Genomic DNA, 21,224 nt, shown 5'->3' with positions numbered 1-21,224 from the left:
ACACAAAATCCATGAACCCATGGAAATGCCCCCAGACATGTGAAGAGCATCTCACAAACACACACACACACACACCAAAGAAAGCTGCTTCTTACCCAGCAAATTTGGGGCAGTTTCACATTGCCTCCCTCCCTAGAAAGAAACCCACCTCTGCTGAGCAATTTGAGAGAGCCGATCTTGCTCCCAAGCATCTCATAAGACCCTCTGGAATCTACACTGAGCCAAACTGAGTCAGCATGAGGACCAGGCTTCTCTTTCTAAGCAGACAGCAAAAAAGCTGCAGGTGTTTACCTTTCCTATCCTGCAAATATCAAGGATAAAGTGATTCCTAGAGAGGCAGGGGGGAGGGGCCCTGGCTGACTCTGGAAACTTCATTGCCTCTGTCAGCTCCATGCTGTTCAGAGCCGAGAGAAGGTCATGAGACAGTCCCCTTGCCACAGTAACCTGCTGAGCTGAGCATTCTTTGGTGCAATTTAATTGGCAGCTACACAGGCAAGCTCACAGCCCATAGCACAGAAACTGTTAGAGCTCCCCTCTCTGTCCTCAACAGTTATGTTCACCTAAAGTCTTGAGGGCAGCTTTGGAAAGCATTCATAAATAGTGTGCATATGCACAACTGTGTAAAATCACACTTTGTTGACACAACATTGTTGTGGACAGGGTCCTGGGACAAGCAAAAGTCAGCAGCAGGGGCTCTTTTCTCAGATCTCCATGCTGGACAAAGCCTTCAGAGGCCTGCAGCTTGCACTCATAAAGAAAGCAACATTCATTGGTGGCAGAAGAGTATATTTGTGAACTTCCAGCAGAGTACTCTAGAACAGTCATCTTCAACCTTTTCAGATCCAGCACCCACTTTTAACCCAAACATGTATTTGAGGAACCATTTCTTAATCTTTTATCATATAATTGCATGGTGGTCGTGCTCCTGTTGTGACCCAGTTTAAGAGAAACAGTGACAGTGGCCAGCTGAGAAACTGGCAAGCTTAGTTGCAGGTTCAAGTTCAGCCATAGGTAGATCCCAGGCCTGAGGTTATGGGAAGACTGTCAAATGACATGATCCAACACCAAGAGCTAAAAGGTAGAGGGTATACTCTTAAACCAGGGGCTGGTTGCCAAACTGAAGATCTCCAGATGTTGTTAGACTGAAATTCCCATCATTCCTGGCCATTGGCTGGAGATGATGGGAGTTGGAGTACATCATCATCTAGAACAGTGTTTCCCAACCTTGTGCCTCCAGCTGTTTTTGGCCTACAATTCCCATCATCCCTTGCCACTGGTCTTGCTAGTCAGGGATGATGGGAGTTGTAGGCCAAAAACATCTGGAGGCACAAGGTTGGGAAACACTGATCTAGAAGACACTCCAATGAGCTACCCCACTCTTAAAAAATGGTAGTGGTTCATTAGAGCAGAACACAGGAGCAGAGAGACTGTAGGCCTTCTGTTGCTACAGGATAGAAAGTGGTAGGAGTCAGAATAACAGGTCCCAAGGCCCACTGTAATTTCTCGAGAAAGCCACCTCTGCATTTCTGACTTTTTACACAGGCAGCTGATGATGTTGCCATGAGCTCATCAGTGACTATAGTTCTGTATCAACCTTTAGATAAAACAGGAAAGGAATGCTTCCAGTGAGCCAGAGCTATGAAGTCAGTGAATCACATTAATAAATGATCCGCCTTCAGAGTCATGGAGTCTCGTGGAAGTCGGACTTTAGAACTCTACCCAGGCTCGAGAACTTTAGCTATATAAAAGGCTCAAAAATTTTGATAGGACCATAGTCTTAGAATCATAGAGTTGGAAGAGACCACAAGGGCCATCGAGTCCAACCCCCTTCCAAGCAGGAAACACCATCAGAGCACTCCTGACACATGGTTGCCAAGCCTCTGCTTAAAGACCTCCAAAGACAGAGACTCCACCACACTCCTTGGCAGCAAATTCCACTGTCGAACAGCTCTTACTGTCAGGAAGTTCTTCCTAATGTTTAGGTGGAATCTTCTTTCTTGTAGTTTGGATCCATTGCTCCGTGTCCGCTTCTCTTCCGTGTCCGTCTTACCTGGCTATGAAATCTAACTAAGAGAAAGTTACATCTGTATGAGGGCATTCTAGACACATTGTAAGGCCTATCAGAAAAGTGTAAAAACTGATCTGAAGGCCTGTAAAGCCTACTGGGAGGAGGAGGAGGAGTTTGAACTTGATATCCTGCTTTTCACCCCCCTTAAAGTGAAAGCACCTAACAATCTCCTTTCCCTTCCTCCCCCACAACAAACACTCTGTGAGGTGAGTGAGGCTGAGAGACTTCAAAGAAGTGTGACCAGCCCAAGGTCACCCAGCAGCTGCATGTGGAGGAGCGGAGACACAAACCCGGTTCACCAGATTACGAGTCCACCGCTTTTAACCACTACACCACGCTGGCTCCCAAACAACCACCAGAAAGAAAAGCTGATATGAAACTACAAAGTTTTTTTAAAAAATGTACAAGCAAGAATACACACCATTTGGCTGCTTCTTAATTATTTTAAGGTAAGAGAGCAAGAGACAAACTCCCAAGCCTCCCACAGTGGATGTTGCAACAAAAAGGCCCTGGACCAATTACCCTGCAATTTGGTATGTTTAAACCACTTTGAAGGGGCTCCTGTGCCCATAAATTTCATCTACTTTGCCAAAAGGAGAAAAGGATATAACTTTTTTAGATTTCCTGTTATACTGAATTGGGAAACACAGTGGTTTTATTTTATAAAGAGTTACACAGGAGCTGAATTGCAGATCAAAGGGATAGCACACAGAGTGACTCAAACAGGCTGCAAATGCACAGATGAGCACACCTAGTATTTATCTCGGACCCGAGAACACTGAAACTTTACATTCATTGGAGCACACACTTCTCAGAGGTAATACCCAGGGCTCCAAATTTTAAAATTACCTGGTAGAAGAGGCCAATAATTCAAATTCCTGAAAGCTGTTTGCAACAACACTCATAAGGGAACTTCAGATCCACAAGGGTCATTGCTGCTTTCTAGTACAGCTCTACCAGAGGCTTTCCCTGCTATTGCACCTCCATGCAGTAAAGGGAGAGACAGACACACCAGCTGGGTTTCTGTCTGTCATTAGTAATTAAAGGTACAAGTGCCCTGCCAGGAAACAAAGCAGGAACTCCAAAGCCAGCCCCTGCTAACAAGAAATTCAGCTGAGGCTTGTTCTCCTTCCTGAACTGCTAAGTAGGCCAGGATGGCAAAGAAAGCATCTTGTACCCTTATCAGTGTCAATGCTGTGAAAGCCACCATTATTTTCTTTACCCACACACTAAGTACCTGCAGGACAGCCACATGATAAACAAAGCAGTCTTCTCCCCAGCTAGAGTACACTGAGAACAACCACATTTTGTCATGATCATGCACCAGTATTTCTAAACTGCTCAGCCCTTTCTGCAGTCGAGTACTTCACTCCTAGGCTACTGCTGTCCTTTGCATTTGCCACCCATCTTTCCTTCACCTGGTGACTGGCACACCTTAGAAAGAAGCTCTACTCCGATCTCCCTATCTCCACCTGCAACTTATTAAATTGGGTTTCCGTACACGCTCGGTGTATTTGACTCAGTTCTCCAACATTGCTCATAGGACATCTGTAGCAACTTTACACACCACCCAACAGCTGAGTGGTAACAACACAGCAGGTAGAAACATGCAATTTTTATCTGCTGTCTTTCAACAACTCCCACGGAAATGAGGCTGGCCTGTCTCACTGGTGATCTATCAAGCCAGGTGCAGGCCACAAGGAGCTTAACAGCCTTTCTGATTTTGCTGCCTGGCCATAGCACAAGAACAGGCCTGCTGTCAGATAGTCGGCAAGCAACAATGCATAGCTTGTGAGCTGCTTGGTGAAGGGCGATGGGTCACTCACCCATTGTTTGAAAATTGTTTGAAAACAATTATAAGAAGAGGGCTGCGGTTGAGACCCTGGGAGGCATTAAACTAATACAATGACTAGTGCAAGAGGATTTCCCCATCTTCTTCTGCCCATTACCAAATCTGCTCCAGAGGGTTGGAGGAATCACCAGACCAGATTTAGGGGGTACATGGGGAAGAAGATGGAGAATGCTACACCTCACAAGGAAAAAAGTTTTTTACTACCTTCGCCTTAGTACTATGTTGAATACAGCCCCATACATTTAAAGTACATGACTTCTCCCAGACAATCCTGGGAACTGTAGTTGTTCACTGTGCTGGGAATTGTAGCTCCGAACAGGTAAAGCCAAAGCTGTCAACCTGGCATAGCAGAAGTGCTTTTTCTGAAGGGAGGCGGCGCCTAGGCACAGCTGAAGCTGGCATTAATATTGCACGAAGGGAACATAAGAGGATGCAGCCAGAAAGGCAGCTTCAGGTCAGGACCGGAGCTAAAGGCAAGCCAACAAGGTTTAGATGCAATACAGAAATTTAGTTCTTCCCACAGACCAGAACAGCAGACAGAGGAGCACCAGGGAAAGGATTAACAGGATTCTACGAAAGGACAGTACATAAAGACAACTTTATTTTTATATTTCTATTTCACCCTTTCTCCAAGGAGCACGGGGCAGGCTTAAATGGTCCTTCTGTTCTCCATCCATTTTATTTTCACAACCACCTTGTGAGGCTGGTTAAACTAAGACAGTAAGCTGAAATTCCTTTGGCCATACAGATCTTTAGCCCTACTGAATTTATCCCCCACCAAAAGAACCTCAGCTGGCTGTCCAATTTGCAAGCTTCACTCCATTTATGCTATACACATAAAGAAAACATCAAGCAAACAGAACTGTTTCCTCATTGTCCAATATACCAGACAGTTCAGTGAGATACTTCCTGCACACCAAAATCCCCCACCCCAGGCTGTGTGCCACAATCTTCAAGCTGCAATCCTATACTCACTTACCTGGAAGTAAGATCCACTGAACTCAACAGGTCTTATTTCTGAATAGGCATTATAGGATTCCACTGTCTGACTGTTTCCAAACAGAGCACTACTTGCTTACATTCTCTGCCATAACAGCTCCCCAAACGTACACACAAAACAACAATAGTATTCTAGGTATACTTGCCAGCCAGCTTGCATTACCTAGATAGGACCTTCAACCTGACTTCAGTGGTTCTTGGACTTTGAAATGAGCACAGTCTCAAGATTCCAACAGGTTGCTACCTACAGACACATCTTTTCTGTGCTCCACCTACTTACCTGGTGCTTCCTGTTTTCCTCACACCTGAATGAGGGGAGGAGTCTGTTTAACAAGCATTACCAGGTTACTGCGGGCTGAGCCTATGGGGACATCAGAAATCTCTCCTGGGCTTCCTTGTATTAAGCCGCAGATGAGTGTTTGAGCTGCAGGTATTTGACAGTTCAGCCTCTCTCTCTCTCACCGGCTTATCAGACCTGACAGATTGCCACTAATTAGCAACAAGGAGCCCCCTGCTGTTTGATTGATCATTCATTTTGCAGGCAATGGATTTTGCTATGTTATTTCCAAGAGCTGGATTTTCAAGCGGCTTAAGATTTTGCAGAACGACAGAAGTTGGACTCACTTGACTGTGAATGTTTTCGTGGAAGGACTAATTCCGTGTGAGTGTTGCAATCAAGGTTTAAAAGCTCGGGATTGTGTTCAGCTGGGCAAAAGTGTGTGTCTCCTGTTGTGCTGCAAGGAAAGAGTGTGGACCTATGCTCTTGTAAAATGAAAGTGCTGAGAATGAGGGTTGTGTTTTGAGCACATGATACATTTAAAGCACATATCTACCCCCTCCCCAAATCCTGGGAACTGTAGTTTATTAAGGGTGTTGGGAATTGTAGCTGTGTGATGGGGAAAGTATAGTTCCCAGGATTCCTTTTGGGGGGAATGTTTCTTTAAATGTCTTTTGTGCATGCAATTTGAAACAGAGAAATTAAGGAGGTGAAGCTTTTAAACCCATTTAGCACCATCTCAGAAAAAGCTCTGCTAAGGGAATTTCCACTAAGCATTGAGATAGTTCCATCTGTCAGTAAAACAGATTGCCTTGGAAGGCAATCTATTCTCCTTTTTTAAAAGATGTTTCTAAACAGAAGCTGGACAGCCACCTATCAGAGATGCTGTAGTTTCAAGATTCCTGCAATCAGCAGGGGGTTTGGACTACGAGATGGTTTTCAAGGGCCTCTCAAGACCGGTACTTTATTACAGGTGTATTCTGCAACATGTTCCTTGCCCAGTAATAGTGGATTAATTATGTTTTTGTTTTTTCTGCAATGCTTCCCTACATTGTTGATGTCCGGAGGGGCTATAGTGCAACAAAAGCAGGACAAAAATAAACAGCATATGCACTGATTGGAAATGAAACAATGTGATCAGCCCAAAAGTTTTGCAAGCACAAACAACATTGGAAGTGGGGTCGCATGTGATCACACCAAGAGCATCATGAATGTGCAATAAAAACGAGGTCAGGAGGGTCCCCAAGATTCCTTCCCATTCTGTTATTCTATCGCTTTCCTTCTAGTATTACCTATCTAGGCCCATTAGGAGTAGATTAAAATCCACAGGCTTTTGGCTTTGAATAAACATTCACAAACATTTTATTGATAATAATCAGCTAAATAGTTTGAGGATATATACAACTGTGTAACATGCAGAAAACAGCATTTTTAGAGAAATCAAAGACTGGAACTGAGGGAAGTCAGGTGGGGGTGGGTGGGTTCTGTGGGGGGAGGGAGGGGAGGGAGGAAAATGGGGGGATAAGGATGATATGTTTCTGGATAATATGTTTTGTTTTAATTTTGAATAAAAAAAAGTTATTAAAAAAACACACCATAGGCTTCAACTGGGATAGCTGTCCTGTTCCTGTTATTCTGTAATATATTAATTTTGTACTGCATGTGATGTCATAAAGCCACACTTTCTTCTTTTCCTACATTTATATAGCTGTTCTATAACAGGAGTTCTCCAGGTGGCTCACAAAGCATTCATGAATTAGCCTAACGCTTTGTCAAATCCCACCTGAGCGAAAAAGTAATGCACAGCCATCTACCAACAGTGAACTCATCCTCCGAGTGTAGGATCCTTATGCTGTCCAAATGCACCTTCTGTGCACAGGGAGAAGAATAGAGGTATCATAAGCAAAACTATTGCACAGCACTGCAGTCTTGAGCAATTTTCACAGTTTGCAGACTTACAAAACAAAATATTTGTACGAGAAACCATAGAAGGGAGGGGAGAAGGAATTCCAAAAGAGCCCAATGAGGACTAAACACACTGACTGGCTCAAAGAGGCATGGGAAAGAAATGGAATGGTGCATTCTGGGAAAGAGGATGGCTGCTGGCTGCTTAGAACCTTTAACGTGAGCCTTCCACACTGCAACATTTAGTTGCAGCTTGCAATGCCACCACTGAGGTAAAAGCAAGTATTTCATTTCACCACAAGATGGCAATGGTCTATCTCTACCAAGCTATATCGTGGCCTCAACTTTATTGGTTCTTCCCCTCAATTATGTACATGCCTTCATTTTCGAAAGAAATCTGACACACACAGAGGAATGCTAAGTATAGGAAGCTGGCAGAGATGCCTGCTTGCACCACTGTCTGGCTTAGATTTCTAGCTTTCAATTTAAAAAGAGAGAGAGAAAGAAAGAGACCTTGTAGAACTGAACACACGAGGCAAAATGTGCAGACACTATTGTGCCCAGTGGTTTTATGAAAAATGACCACACGCCTGCCTTTTAGTGTTTTTGCCCATGAGTGAAGACTTACTTATAAATGGTTGCTATTTAGGGCAGTGGTACTAACCATAAAGATTTTTAAAGTGTACATACTCATTGCCCAAAGCAGGGACTTACTGGTTCAGTTTGAATTCCTTTATTTGGTCTTCCCTGGTGGAGAAGGGAAAGGAGACATTCACAGCTCAGCCCTGTACATAAAGGGATAGGTAATTATACTTTTCTGTCAAGGGCACATTTCTTCAAGGTAGAGATCAGGGAGAAATTTGGTTTCATTTACATTTAAAGTTATGCTTCCCAAGACGATAAATGAACAAACATGTATTTTGCAATATTTATATACTGCTTAATCAACAATCTCTTTGTGATTTAGGTTTATCCCCCCCCCCCCAAATATTCATAAAAATACCAATAAGATCATACATAAAAAACACATTGACCCAAAAAAGAATCCAACTATAAATCAGCAGTTTTAAAAACAAATGCACAATAAAATTATATGTTAAAAGTGTCTTGTCTGGGTAGGCTTGCCTATGCAAAAGGGTTTTCAGCAGTCTCCAAAAGCAATGCAATGAAGGAACACAACAATACGCAAGGAGACAGGGTGGGCTGTGGCACTGGTGCCTACCTGAAAGGGGGCGGAGCTGAGTCCCACCAGCTGAAAATGATGCTGATAGATTTTGGTGATGCAAGGTTTGGAGTTTCCTACTGCTGGTTTTTGTTATTGAAAAAGCGAATTAGCACACCTACATTGCTGCTTTGCAGATTAGTAAAGTGGTGCTCTGGGAATCCTTCTGAAGTCTTTCTTCCTGTGTTTTTCCATATCTGCCCCCCCCCATCAAAACTTCCTCTCTATTAGTTAGGGGGGGACAGTATATATGCCATACCTGCCTCCCCCCTCCTTCCCCTGCAGAACCAATAATAGCTCTAGGCAGGGCCTCTTTTCTGGGGGGACACAGGGGTACGCATACCCCTAAACATTTTGTGAATCGAAGTTTGGCCTCATTTAGGGGCAAGAATTTCAATATGAGTAGGAAAATGAGAGTACCCCTAAACATTTTTTTTAGGGGAGCACTGGCTCTAGGGGAGGAGTGCAATTAAATTGTCGAAAGGGCAAGAGATGAAACAGTTGAACATTCAATCCCCAACCCTTTAAAAAACTTTTTTTTAAAAATTGAAATGTTTTCAGTATGACAAACTGGTAAGAAGTTTTCAGTTTGAAAAGCCTGAGAGATTCTAATCAGGCATCATCCGTGTCATGTCCTGTTTGACTGAAACTGAGGGAAGTTTTGTTAGGAGGAGGAGCCAGTGTGGTGTAGTGGTTAAGAGCGGTGGACTCTGGTGAACCGGGTTCGCGTCTCCGCTCCTCCACATGCAGCTACTGGGTGACCTTGGGCTAGTCACACTTCTTTGAAGTCTCTCAGCCCCACTCACCTCACAGTTTGTTTGTTGTGGGGGAGGAAGGGAAAGGAGAATGTTAGCCTTTTTGAGAATCCTCCGGGTAGTGATAAAGCGGAATATCAAATCCAAACTCTTCTTCCTCTTCTTCTTCTTCTTCGGAAACCAAAAGCAAGTAGCAGCTGAAATTTCCAGTCTAATCTACATGCCTAGGCACATCTAGGAGTTCTCTTTAAATGAACCAGTTCTAAGACAGTGATCCTTTCAGTTCCTCTCTGTATATAGCATCTTCCAAATAGATCCTCCCCACAGTCTAAAGTCAGGCAGATTGATCAGCATAATAATAATAATCATAATATTTTTATTATTATTTATACCCCGCCCACCTGGGTGGCTCCCAACAGAATATTAAAAACATGATAAAACACCAAATATTAAAAACTTCCCTAAACAGGACTGCCTTCAGATGTATTTTAAAGATAGGATAACTGCTTATTTCCTTCACATCTGATGGGAGGGTGTTCCACAGGGTGGGTGCTACTACCGAAAAGGCCCTCTGCCTGGTTCTCTGTAACCTCACTTTTAACAGCAGAGGAGTTTAGGCACTGGTGTGGGTGACAGGGTGAAGTGAAGGGAAAGGAGAGGAAGGGTGTTGCTGCACTGGAAATGGTTTCTTGTGTGTGCACACTTTCATACCTTCCAAGTGTCCTGGAAACAATGGGACTTCCCATTTTTCACACGAGATCTTGATGGCCCTTTCAGGGTGAGAGCAAGGTGGAGGTAATGTGACTCGCCCAAGAGTGCATTCCGGAAGACGTGAGTCCTGGTTTTGCATCAGAAAAAGTTGGACAGTATGCACTTCAAGCTCAATTCTTTACAAAGCGGAACTTCCCATTCCAAAATAGGAAACAACATACAGTACAACCTGTAGGCGGAAATGAAGCAGGAAGATCTGGAGAAATCATTGTTTGTCAGTTATTCATTTTTCTGTTTTGTGCAAATCTTATTGTGCTTTTTAAAAAGCAAAAGCAAAAGCAACAACAACAACAACAACACAAACACACACACACACAGCTGCAGGGCTTGCCAGAAATTGTCACCACCACTGCCAACACTGTTGTTGTCGGGATGTAGGGTGTATGGAAAGGGGAGAAACAAAAATGAATGCTTGATCTAACCCCAGGAAGAAAACGATACAACCCACCCACTGTCTCGAGTGCCATGGCTTATAGTTGCATTTTTCAAAACCTATCCAATTATCCCTGGATCAAGTAAACACATTTACAGAGGGAAACGAAAGAGATAGGAACTCTTTAATGGGGGGTGTCATGTGGACAATGCAAAATAGGAACACAATCAGCTTCAAATACAGGTGTGGGCAAATCCTACACAAACGTGTCTGAGTTGCAGCTGTTCTGTAATTACAACAGGATGAGACTAAACAGTCTATGAAACAGTCTTCAATTTGAAAAAGGGAGACAGTTGCGTTCTGTGTTACTAACGCTCTCTATTTTCCAGACACTAGCTCAGCAGGAAAATCCACTTCAGAATACAAGAATTAAAGTGGAGAAGTGTCTGCCTAGTGTAATGGCTAGGGATTGCTAATATATTCCCCCCAGATATGACTGGATTCCAAATCCCAACAGCTCCAGCCAGAATGGTCAATGTTCAGGGATGATGAAAGCTGTAGTTCAATGACATCTAGACCACAGGTCTGCCAGCCCTTCTTTAGGAACTGGTATGTGAGAGAGAGAGAAAGATGGGGTGGGGAATAGAGGTATCATAAGCAAAACTATTGAATCTAATTGGCTGTGGTGACCCACATGCTTTAGAGTCAATGACAGTGTGGGCCAATGAGGACAAAGAAGATGAAGAAAGAAAACTGCAGAGAGAACAGTGAGGTGTAATCAATGCGATGTCCAGATGTCATGGACCTCCCATCATCCCAGACAATTGGCCATGCTACTCAGGCTGATGGGAGTTGCAATGCAAAAACATATAGAGGGCACCAGGTTGGTTATCCCTGATCTAATTCAGTATTGTCTATGCTGACTGGCAGCAGCCCTCCATGGTTTCAGGCAGGGGTCTCTTCCAGCCCTACCTAATGGTGCCAGGCGCTGAACCTGTAACCTTCTGCACACACGCAGATGTTCTCCCACTGAGGCCAGTGCCCTTCAGATGAACACAAAACCATTTGGCTCAGCTCTAACTCCAGATTAATTTCCAGAACACACTTGGCAACCTATCTGGTTATACTAATGGCATTGCTAGTATAAGCTAAACTTGGGCACTTCAGTTCCTTGGTATTGTAAGAGTATTAGTAATGGGGGAAACCAAGGCAACACCTTTCAGGAACCTGTTGTCATTGCTGTTGCTATATCCATTCCAAAGTGGCCCACAGTACAACAGAAAAATATCTAATAACATGCCATTGCATGTCATATGCTGGTTCCGGCCTAGACAGATACATGGAATATAAACAAGAAGACGGCAAGATATATAGAAAGAAAGTGTGAGTGTAGTGACTGTGGAATTATCCACACTTCCTCTTCTCCTGCTGCTCCCCCCCCCCCCCCGGGGGGGGGGGACACAAACACTTTAGTGCTCAATCTAAGCCATGGGTAGGCAAACTAAGGCCCGGGGGCCAGATTCAGCCCAATCGTCTTCTAAATCTGGCCCACAGATGGTCCAGAAATCAGCGTGTTTTTACATGAGTAGAATGTGTCCTTTTATTTAAACTGCATCTCTGGGTTATTTGTGGGGCATAGGAATTCATTCCTCCCCAAAAAAGTACAGTCCGGCCCCCTGCAAGGTCTGAGGGACAGTGGACTGGCCCCCTGCTGAAAAAGTTTGCTGACCCCTGATCTAAGCAAACAGCAATTTGAGTTTACTCCAGACTGATGTTTGCTCCAATTCAGAGCTGAAGAGTGAGTTTTCCCAGGAAAAGGTGTGGGGCAAGGGCACAACTGCTTGGACCTGTGCCTAGATAGTGCAGGGCAAGCAGAAAACCTCTCAGACCCATGCTTCCTAGGCATGGGGCAAGTGGCAGCATGGATGAGCCCACCATGCTTCTTTAGCAGTCAGTCCAGGAATCCTGCTTTGGCAGACAAATAGCAAGCAGAAATATACAGTACTTGGGGAGGTGGGGAGCGAGACATTGTTCTGGGTTTGAACAAGTTATTGCTGCTGCTGTTGCTTCCACATTGCAGTGCTGTGGTCTAAAGTGAAAAGGAGACACAGCAGCCCTCCCTTAGCAACTGGCTCTGTGACACCCTCTCCTTCTCTCTGCTTTACCACACTGCTTCAGGTCAGAGGGAATCCCCACTGAGAGGAGGAGGGACATTTAAAGGGATTTCCCAGCCTGCCCACTCTTCTCTCAGGAAGAGCGATAAAGAGCCATTTAAAGACACAGAGAGAGACAGAGGGAGGAAGCCTGGCAAAGTGTGCTGCTTCTTCTCTCTGCCTCCTCTCAGATGGTTCTCTGAAAAGGGGGCTCTGGGTTTCCGCAGAAGATCAACAAAGAGGCTTTTCAAAAGAGGTGATTCAGCAAACAGTAACACAGGGATGAAAAAAAAGAAAGAATGACTGAAACTCGGTGTCAGTTTCCCTGAAGAATGTAAATTCCCATGCAGTGAAACAAAACCTTAGCCAAGCCTGGGTGGATTCACTTTCAGGGCTGACTGATTTCAAAATGCAGGGATCATGCGTTGTGTGCTTTGGAAAACGTCAGGCATTTGTCCACAGTTTTGTTGGGGGTCTCCGAGAACAGGGCACAGATAGAAAATGTGCACTCAGGAGATGGCCAACTCGGTTTGCTTGGAGGTATCAAATGTCATTTCTAGCGCTGGATAGAAAAATCAATTAAAGCTCATTTAATTGATGAAAAAGATAGCAATTAAATAATTATTATTATTTGTAATATGTTTATAAAAAGCTGTGAATGGCAAGCAAACATGTTCATACTCTACAAAGTATGTTTTTGCTTCAGAAATATTGCTTTTACCAAATGTAAATATAATTTTTAGCTTAGTCTATTAATTGACATATGAATAACAATTTAAAATGTCTTTAATAAGTTTAAAAGCCTAGACATTTCACATATCATAAAATCTATCAAACCGAATTGATAGATGCATTTCCACAGAAATGTCTTCAAACCAACAGAGACACTTGCGGCACCTTAAAGACTATAAAATCTATTATGACATACATTTCTGCAAACTATAATCAGAAGCCATGAAATGTTTATCCTGAGTTACAGGTGCACACATGGTTGTGGCATGGTGGAATTATAAACAATGCTGTCAGAGGGAAATTAAATGCAGAAGGTGCAGACTAAATATAAAGTCACTCAGGGCACATGAGCGATCTCAACCAGTGGGTCATGGGATTTAATGGATGAGTCCTGAGGTTTCTGGTTTCAAGGCTTAGAATCAAATCAGCCTTCACCAATCTAATGTCTTCCAGTTGTTTCCAAATGACAACTCCCATGCTGGTTGGGGTTGATCAGAGTTGTAGTCCAAAACATCTGGAGGGTACTAGGGTAAGTAAAGGTAAAGGTACCCCTGCCCGTACGGGCCAGTCTTGACAGACTCTGGGGTTGTGCGCCCATCTCACTTAAGAGGCCGGGAGCCAGCGCTGTCCGCAGACACTTCCGGGTCACGTGGCCAGCGTGACAAAGCTGCATCTGGTGAGCCAGCGCAGCACACGGAAACGCCATTTACCTTCCCGCTGGTAAGCGGTCCCTATTTATCTACTTGCATCCGGAGGTGCTTTCGAACTGCTAGGTTGGCAGGCGCTGGGACCGAGCGATGGGAGCGCACCCCACTGCGGGGATTCGAACCGCCGACCTTTCAATCGGCAAGTCCTAGTCGCTGAGGCTTTAACCCACAGCGCCACCCGCGTCCCTGGCACTAGGGTGGTGGAGGATTATTTAAATCAACACTTTTGTTTATATGTTCCTCCCATTCCATGGGGTCTGATATTGTCTGAGGAGGTTTGGTTGATGGTTCTGCCACTGTTTGAGCTATGAGGCTTCTCAGTGTTGGCTTTGTGTCTTTGGAACTCCCGTAAAATGCTCACATCCCCAAATTCAATGTCAACGTTTCAAATGACAGTGAAGACTATTCTGTTTGGAAAATGAGCCTTTTGCTTTCCTGAGCTGGTGCTGAAATTTTAATATTTATTATTGTTTTACCGTAAAGTTCTGGGATTGTGGCCAACCGGCAAATCCAATCTGCTACAATTCTCCCTCAAAGAACATAGAATTGTAGAGTTGGAAGGGACCATGAGGATCATCTAGTCCAACCCCCTGCAATGCAGGAATCTTTCACCCAACGTGGGACTTGAACCCACAACCCCGAGGTTGACAGTCTCCTGCTTTACCATCTGAGCTATCCCTCATCTCAGTAGCTACTTGGCACCATATTATTCAGCTGAATTCCTGTAGACTTGGGGTTGTAGCCAATGTTAGTTTACTCAGAGTAGACCCAGTAAAATGAACAGACTTCATTAATTTCAATAAGTCTACTATGAGCCTAACTTAACTGGATACAACTCCTCCCTGAGAGATGGTTTACTCATCTGCTGACCCTGAATGTTGTGGCCTCACCTCCCACTGCAGTTATTTTAAAAGGAGTCACCCTCCGGTTGCTGCTGCCATCTAGGCCAGAGGCTGCTTCTTTCCTGCTGGTGACAAAATTATTGTAATTTTTGAAAAAGAAAAGAAAAAGATTGTTATTGCTTTATTACATACTTTTCTTATTATGACATTGTTTTGAATGGTTTCCTATGCAGTTTTTTGTGTGGTCATGCTTTTGTTGTAAATCACTTTGAGTGCATATTAAAAGTGGCATAAAGTGAGTAGTGATTATGGCCTGTTTGGTTTTTACGATTCTGTTGCATCATTTGCTTATTGCCCTTTGTTGTTGAAGCGTGTATTGGCATTTATTGTATTTATTTATTTTTATGACTTACCTTCCATAGGGTTCTTTGGAAGCTCTGCTGAGAAGTGGAGCAACAGAGGTCAAACATCCACACCATACATTTAATGCACATTGAAAGCACATGACGTCCCCCAAAGAACCCTGGGAACTGTAGTTTGTTAATGGGGCTTGGGAATAGTAGCAAACCACGGTACCCATGATACTTTGGGGGAAGTCATGTGCTTTAAGTATATGGTGTAGAAGTTAAGTCTCAGTATTTATGTTATTAATTTTAAGTATGGTAGCATTGAATTGATATTTGACCCAACTCAAAAAGCTGCATACACACCATGGATTTAAAGTGCATCATTTCCCCCAAAGAATCATGGGAGCTGTAGTTTGTTAAGGGTGCTAGGAATTGTAGCTCTGTGAGGTTCCCAGGATGCTTTGGGGGAAATTATATATGGTGTGCACACAACCTTGGAATCTTAAAAGATATATAGGTAAAGGTAAAGGGACCCCTGACCATTAGGTCCAGTCGTGACTGACTCTGGGGTTGCGGCGCTCATATCGCTTTATTGGCCGAGGGAGCCGGCGTACAGCTTCCAGGTCATGTGGCCAGCATGACTAAGCCACTTCTGGCAAACCAAAGCAGCGCACGGAAATGCCGTTTACCTTCCCGCTGGAGTGGTACCTATTTATCTACTTGCACTTTGACGTGCTTTTGAACTGCTAGGTTGGCAGGAGCAGGGATTGAGCAATGGGAGCTCACCCCGTCGCGGGGATTTGAACTGCCAACCTTCTGATCGGCAAGTCCTAGGCTCTGTGGTTTAACCCACAGCGCCACCTGCATCCCTAGAAAAGATATATATAAATATATAAAAGATACCCTTTATATACTGAAAGCCCCTGGCATCCCCAGCTAAAGGAATCAGGTTATGGGACAAATCTTTGAGAGATGCTGTCAGTCAAACTAGACAATATCAGGTAAGCTGACCTTGTATAAGGTAGCTTCCTTTGTTCCTCCAGCCTCCATACAGGCACAGCCCCACCTGTTAGGTGTGGTGGCACATGCTACTGTTTGCACCATCATCTAAAGCAGAACTTCAGGGTGAGGCAGTTAAATATTGTTGTCCCATTGAAATCAATAGGTGCCATTCCGGTGACTCAGTGCAGGGTGAAGACAAGTCAGGTGTGCACAAATACATCATTATCTAAACAGGCTGTACTGGGAAGCCATCCTGAAATGGAAATAGCAGGAGTGCAGGAAGTATATTGGCACATATTTTTATTTATAAAGTCACACCCGTATGTATGAAACAAGTTTATGTTCTTTTTGGCCTGAACTCCGCAGGAGAGACAGCTTGAAGCCTGATAAATTGTACCTTTAAATAAAATATAGTGAATACATTGTAACAAAAGTAACTGGTTGTAAACTGATGTGTTACTTTCTGAACGTACTATTCCCCCCCACCCCCAAGTGTTCTCAAGATAAACAGTGTCTGTTTTGGTTATTTTAGTGTGTGTGTTTTGTTTCATAGACATCGTATTTATTTCAATAATCATAGACTATGTTGCAGTCCTATTCTCACTTGACTGGAACTAAGCACCATTACGCACAGTGGGGCTTACTTCTGAGTAAACATGCATGGTTTTTGCCCTGCATTCATAGTTAATCCCTTCTTTTTGAACCTTGCCCCAATGAGAAAAGTTTGCATTTTCGAAGCCATTCTCTGGAATATGAATAAACTACAAAACTGTCCCCGTATTGTCACATTGCTTGGTCTCATTACACGAAAAACTGTCCCTGAAGGATGCATTGCCTAAACTGCTGTCCTGTTGAAGTTAATAGAACTTACTTCTGAATAGACATGCATAGCATTGCACTGCTTAGGAAGCCACGGATTCCTGTTCTCTGAAGGTTGTTGTTTTGTTTTGTTTTTAAATAATTTGACAAGTACTGTATCTGGCAAACATATGCCTTGAGACAGTATACAGCAGAAAACAAAACAAAACAAAAAACAGAGACTAACTATTTTGTGAACATTTCTGACAAATTATAATTGTTTCAGAAAATGACACAGTTGCTTACAACCAGCTACAAACTACCATATCTAGCCATCTTTTTAAAAACAACAACACTACTACTTTTTGCTAGGCTTCTCTAAATATCAGCTGTATCCAGTTCTGGCCCTCTACAAAACTGTATGCACTCCATGTCCCTACTGAGACCAGAGTCTGCCTCCCAGTGCCCTATTTTCAAGAGGTCTTTCCCCTGGTTTGTGGCTTATCGAAAGTGGACACAATTTGGCCAACCATGTCCCAGATGAGATAAGCAGGCAATGGTACTTCCCCTTGCTTCTACCAGTTTATAGTGCAATCCTAACTTACTCCCCGGTTAAATCTGATGTCAATTGAGTAGTTATATTTAATTAGCCTTGTTGGTGGGTGGGTTACATTGTCACACTGCAAGTCAACTAGGGGATAAGTAATCAAGACCTGTGTGCTATGCTAATCCCTGCACTCATCCATATGGCAGCACACTCCAAAACAGTCCTTTCACAAATCCCCTTTTTCTTGATCCCATGTGCTGTTTTTTTACCCTATAAAGGGGTCACCAACCCTTTTAGGGTTGTCGTCTTCTACTGCCTGAGGCAGCCACCTCAGGCTGCCTAATGGCAGAGCCGGCTCTGGGTCTATGGGCCTGGTTTGGAGGTTCCAACTGCTGCAAAACCCTGTGGTGGCTATATGGCTTTAAAAGGATTTAGACCAATTTATGGTGACAGTGGCCAGACGAGTAAGTTCTACCTCCACTGTTGGGAGAAAGTATGCCTCTGAGAATAAATGTTGTTGGGAATCACAACTGGGGAGAATTCTGCTGTGCTCTGGTCCTGCTGGCCCACAGCTTGGCCACTGTGAGGACTGGAGGAGCCCTAGTCTTGATCCAACAGGGCTCTTCAGATGTGAAGCATTGTGCCCCTTTTGCCATAGCTTGCAGGCAGGGTCAGATCTACTATGAAACCAACAAAGCTTAAACTTCAGGACCTCTAATCCCATAGGGGCCCCATAAGCAACTCTAGTCCACATTGTTTAAAAACATTGGGTTTAGTGGACCCAATTTGAGTCGCATGGCTGAAATTGATTTGTTGTTGTATGTATGTATTTCAACCACCCCAAAGTTTGAGGGTCAGCAGCACAGAGGTTGTAAAGGTGTGATCTGTCATGGAACAGCCCCATTGAAGAAGATAGCAGTGGTTACCCAGAGACCTCCTTGCTGGCCAGGGGTGCCAACTTGAATAAAATATGGGGGGACCAAAGACCCCTGGACCCCTATGTTGCTGGTCGCGAAAGGGTCTCCCAAATGTAGGTCCCTCCATTGCAAATTTCTGCTCTGCTGAGCTGAGGGCCACCAATCTTGCTTTCTTTTAATAAAAGGAGGATTTAAAGATGAAATATACTCAGAGTCGCAAAGTGATTTCATGCTCTTTATTCAGCTCATAGTGGTGAGGAGGAATGAATGAAAGTCCCCTCAAAGTATCTGCTTTATATACATTATTTACACAATGGGCTGCACATGATTGGCTAATTCCGGAATTCTACTGTAAGCCAATCAGGTTGTGGGTTCACTTCTATCTGGAGCATGATTGGGTAGTTCCTGCCAACCAATCATACTGCTGCATTGTTCTAGGACCAATCAGACTGCTGCCTTTTGGATCCTATTGTTCTAGGACCAATCAGACTGCTGCAGTTTGGATCCTATTCAACTCAGTACATAACAAAAGACTATTTAGCTAAATATTTAAAGACTATTTAGCTAAATATGCTAAGATAACCTAAATAGAACTACTTGCAAGAACCAGATTGGCCTAGGGTTTAAATATGTGATGTTATAGAATAATATGTCTAAAGTGCAAATGAAAAGAAAGATGTTAATTGACTAAGTAAATTTTATGTGAAAATAGTTTTGGAAAACTGTTACAATGAAATACATTGAAACTCAGCTAGGGGGAGTCGAGGAAGTCACCCAACAATGTAAACAAAAGTGGAATTAATACACTTAAGATTTATGTTTGTTTGTTTGTTTGTCTGTTTATGGAAAATCAATAAAAAAAATTGGAAAATAAAAATAAAAGGAGGAAACGTGGAAACAACTGCTGAATTTGAAGGGAAAGGGGCGCCGAAAAATGAGAAGCCGAGGGAGAGAACAAGAAGCAATCTCCCCTCTCGCCGGCTGAGCAAAGCAACGTCGCCCAACTCGACTTTAGCCAGCACGGCGCATGCGCACGCCCCGGCCCCGACTCCGGTGACGTCAGCCCTCCCCTCCAGGCCCAGATCCCTCCCTCTCCCCCCGCCCTCCTCGCGGCCACTCCAGATTACAGTGTTGCCAATCGGCGCTGTTTGCTGCGCCCGCCCGCGCCGCGCTCGCCACTCCGCCCGCCCCCCGCGCTCCTTCCCACTTCCCAGCATTGCGAGCCCGCTGAGTCCACTCCCTCCCGAGCCTTACGTCGGTTCGGCAAGCCCCCCCCCCCCACGCGCCGTCCCTCCTCCTCCCTCGCACAGGACGGAGCCGCCGTCGGGGCCTCGGCAGCAGGACGCGCCTCCTCCTCCTCCTCCCGCCTCGCTCGGGACCCGGAGCCGGCGAAGCCGCGACGGCAGGAGGTGAGTCCCGCCCGGCGGCGACCCTTCGGGGGCTCGAACTCAGCCTCCCCCCCCTCCCACGTCGGAGGTGCTGCCCATGGCTGGTCCCACTCCAGTGAGTGCCACCTGGGGGGCTCGCACCCCCCTAAACCCCCCAAATTTCCTTCCCTCTCTCGGTCAGTGGCCCCCACACGCCCCCTACTCGTCGCAGACCCTTCCCGTCCATCATGTCCTCTTCTCTCCCCTGGGACAAGCATAGGACCCCTCCAAAGTCCTCCCCACCACCACCACCTTACACCCCCTCGGTTCCCACTCATGCCCTCTCCCCCTGACCCTTTCCTTCCCCAGGACCCCCAACCTGGGCTCCCAGGCTGTCATTGCTTCTCCCACCCCTTTCCGGGAACCCTGCGCTTCTGGACACGGTTCTTCTCCCACATCAACACACTCCAGGATCCGTGTCCCTTTGTCTTCCCAGAACCACGGATTCTCTCCCCCCTCCCCCCGGTCGCAGGATTCTCACTCCCCACCCACCCCGGACGGGGTGGCCACCCTATCACTCCATGCTTCGAGCCTGCTGTCGTTGATCTTTGGCTCTCCTGACTCTCTCATTTACGCAATCCATACCTACAGGTTCTTGTCATCCACACACCCACCCCTCTGGCCCCTGGACTTTTTAGTAACTTGTCCAATCCATCCTTCAGTTTCCCACTCCTCCATCTCAGCCGGGAAGCTGCCTCTCAACTCCATTCCTTAAATAGCTTTGCTTTTGACAGCCTGGCCCTTGCCTTAAGAATGGCAAGAATTAGAGAGAGAGACATGCTACCTTTGCTAAACTTTTCTAGGTTTCTAACTTCTATGCCCCTTCAGAAAGTTTTTAAAAAATCTTCTCCATTGGTTTGTTTACTTTTCTTTCCAATCACTGCAAGGGCTATATTTATGGTGACTCTGGTTTCTTCCAGTGCAATCAATTCTAACTACGTCTACTTAGAAGTAAGTCCTGTTGAATTCAATGGGGCTTACTCCCAGGTGAGTGAGGTTAGGGTTGATCATTGTTTCTCAGTCCCACCAGGATGGTCACTCCTACCCTAAAATCTTGCTGGATAGCTCATTTTCTTTTGATTACCTGTACCTGGCTAAGGGCTACCCAGCCATAATAACACTGACTAACCTTACAGCAGGGGTGGGGGATCTAGGATGTTTTTAGATTGCAACTCCCATCAACCCCAGCTGGCATGGCCACTTATCAGGAATTGTGGGAATTGTAGTTGAACAACATTTAGAGGGCCACAGATTCGCCATACCTGCTCTACAGGATTTTAAAGGATTTCATCTAGATAATGCTTATGAAGCACTTTGAACACTTCCATGAGACACTTGAAAGCACTATACAAATGTTGTTATTAATAATATTTCATCCCCTTGTTGGGTTCTGTCACATTGCATTCATATTTTCCCACTGACTTCTTTACTTCTCGCACTATTTTGCTAGGAAGGAAAGGAAAGCCTTGATAATTTTTTTTACCTGATCTCTGAGATTGCCATCCCTAGCTATGTTACTCTCCGTGTGTG

At 44.7% G+C, this 21,224-nt stretch overlaps 2 protein-coding genes across 4 annotated transcripts in view; one reads left to right on the top strand and one right to left on the bottom strand.

Moving 5' to 3' along the window:
- The window catches only part of LPIN3 (lipin 3), a 36,724-nt gene extending 31,539 nt beyond the window's left edge, over window positions 1–5,185 (bottom strand). For 2 of the 3 annotated variants that reach the window (XM_028735004.2, XM_028735006.2), the window contains exon 1: window positions 5,083–5,185. The gene's annotated coding sequence lies outside the window, so the exon portion shown is untranslated. Of the gene's footprint in view, window positions 1–4,899; window positions 5,063–5,082 lie in introns of those variants that run through there. The other variant, XM_028735005.2, reaches the window with a different exon arrangement.
- A 14,202-nt stretch (window positions 5,186–19,387) lies between these two features.
- Window positions 19,388–21,224, top strand: part of ZHX3 (zinc fingers and homeoboxes 3) — a 47,142-nt gene continuing 45,305 nt past the window's right edge. The window contains exon 1 of the mRNA XM_028735002.2: window positions 19,388–19,676. The gene's annotated coding sequence lies outside the window, so the exon portion shown is untranslated. The remainder of the gene's footprint in view (window positions 19,677–21,224) is intronic.

This window comes from Podarcis muralis, chromosome 5, assembly GCF_964188315.1.
Source record: "Podarcis muralis chromosome 5, rPodMur119.hap1.1, whole genome shotgun sequence".
NCBI classification, from domain to species: domain Eukaryota; kingdom Metazoa; phylum Chordata; class Lepidosauria; order Squamata; family Lacertidae; genus Podarcis; species Podarcis muralis.
This window is presented reverse-complemented; position numbering and strand designations above follow the sequence as displayed.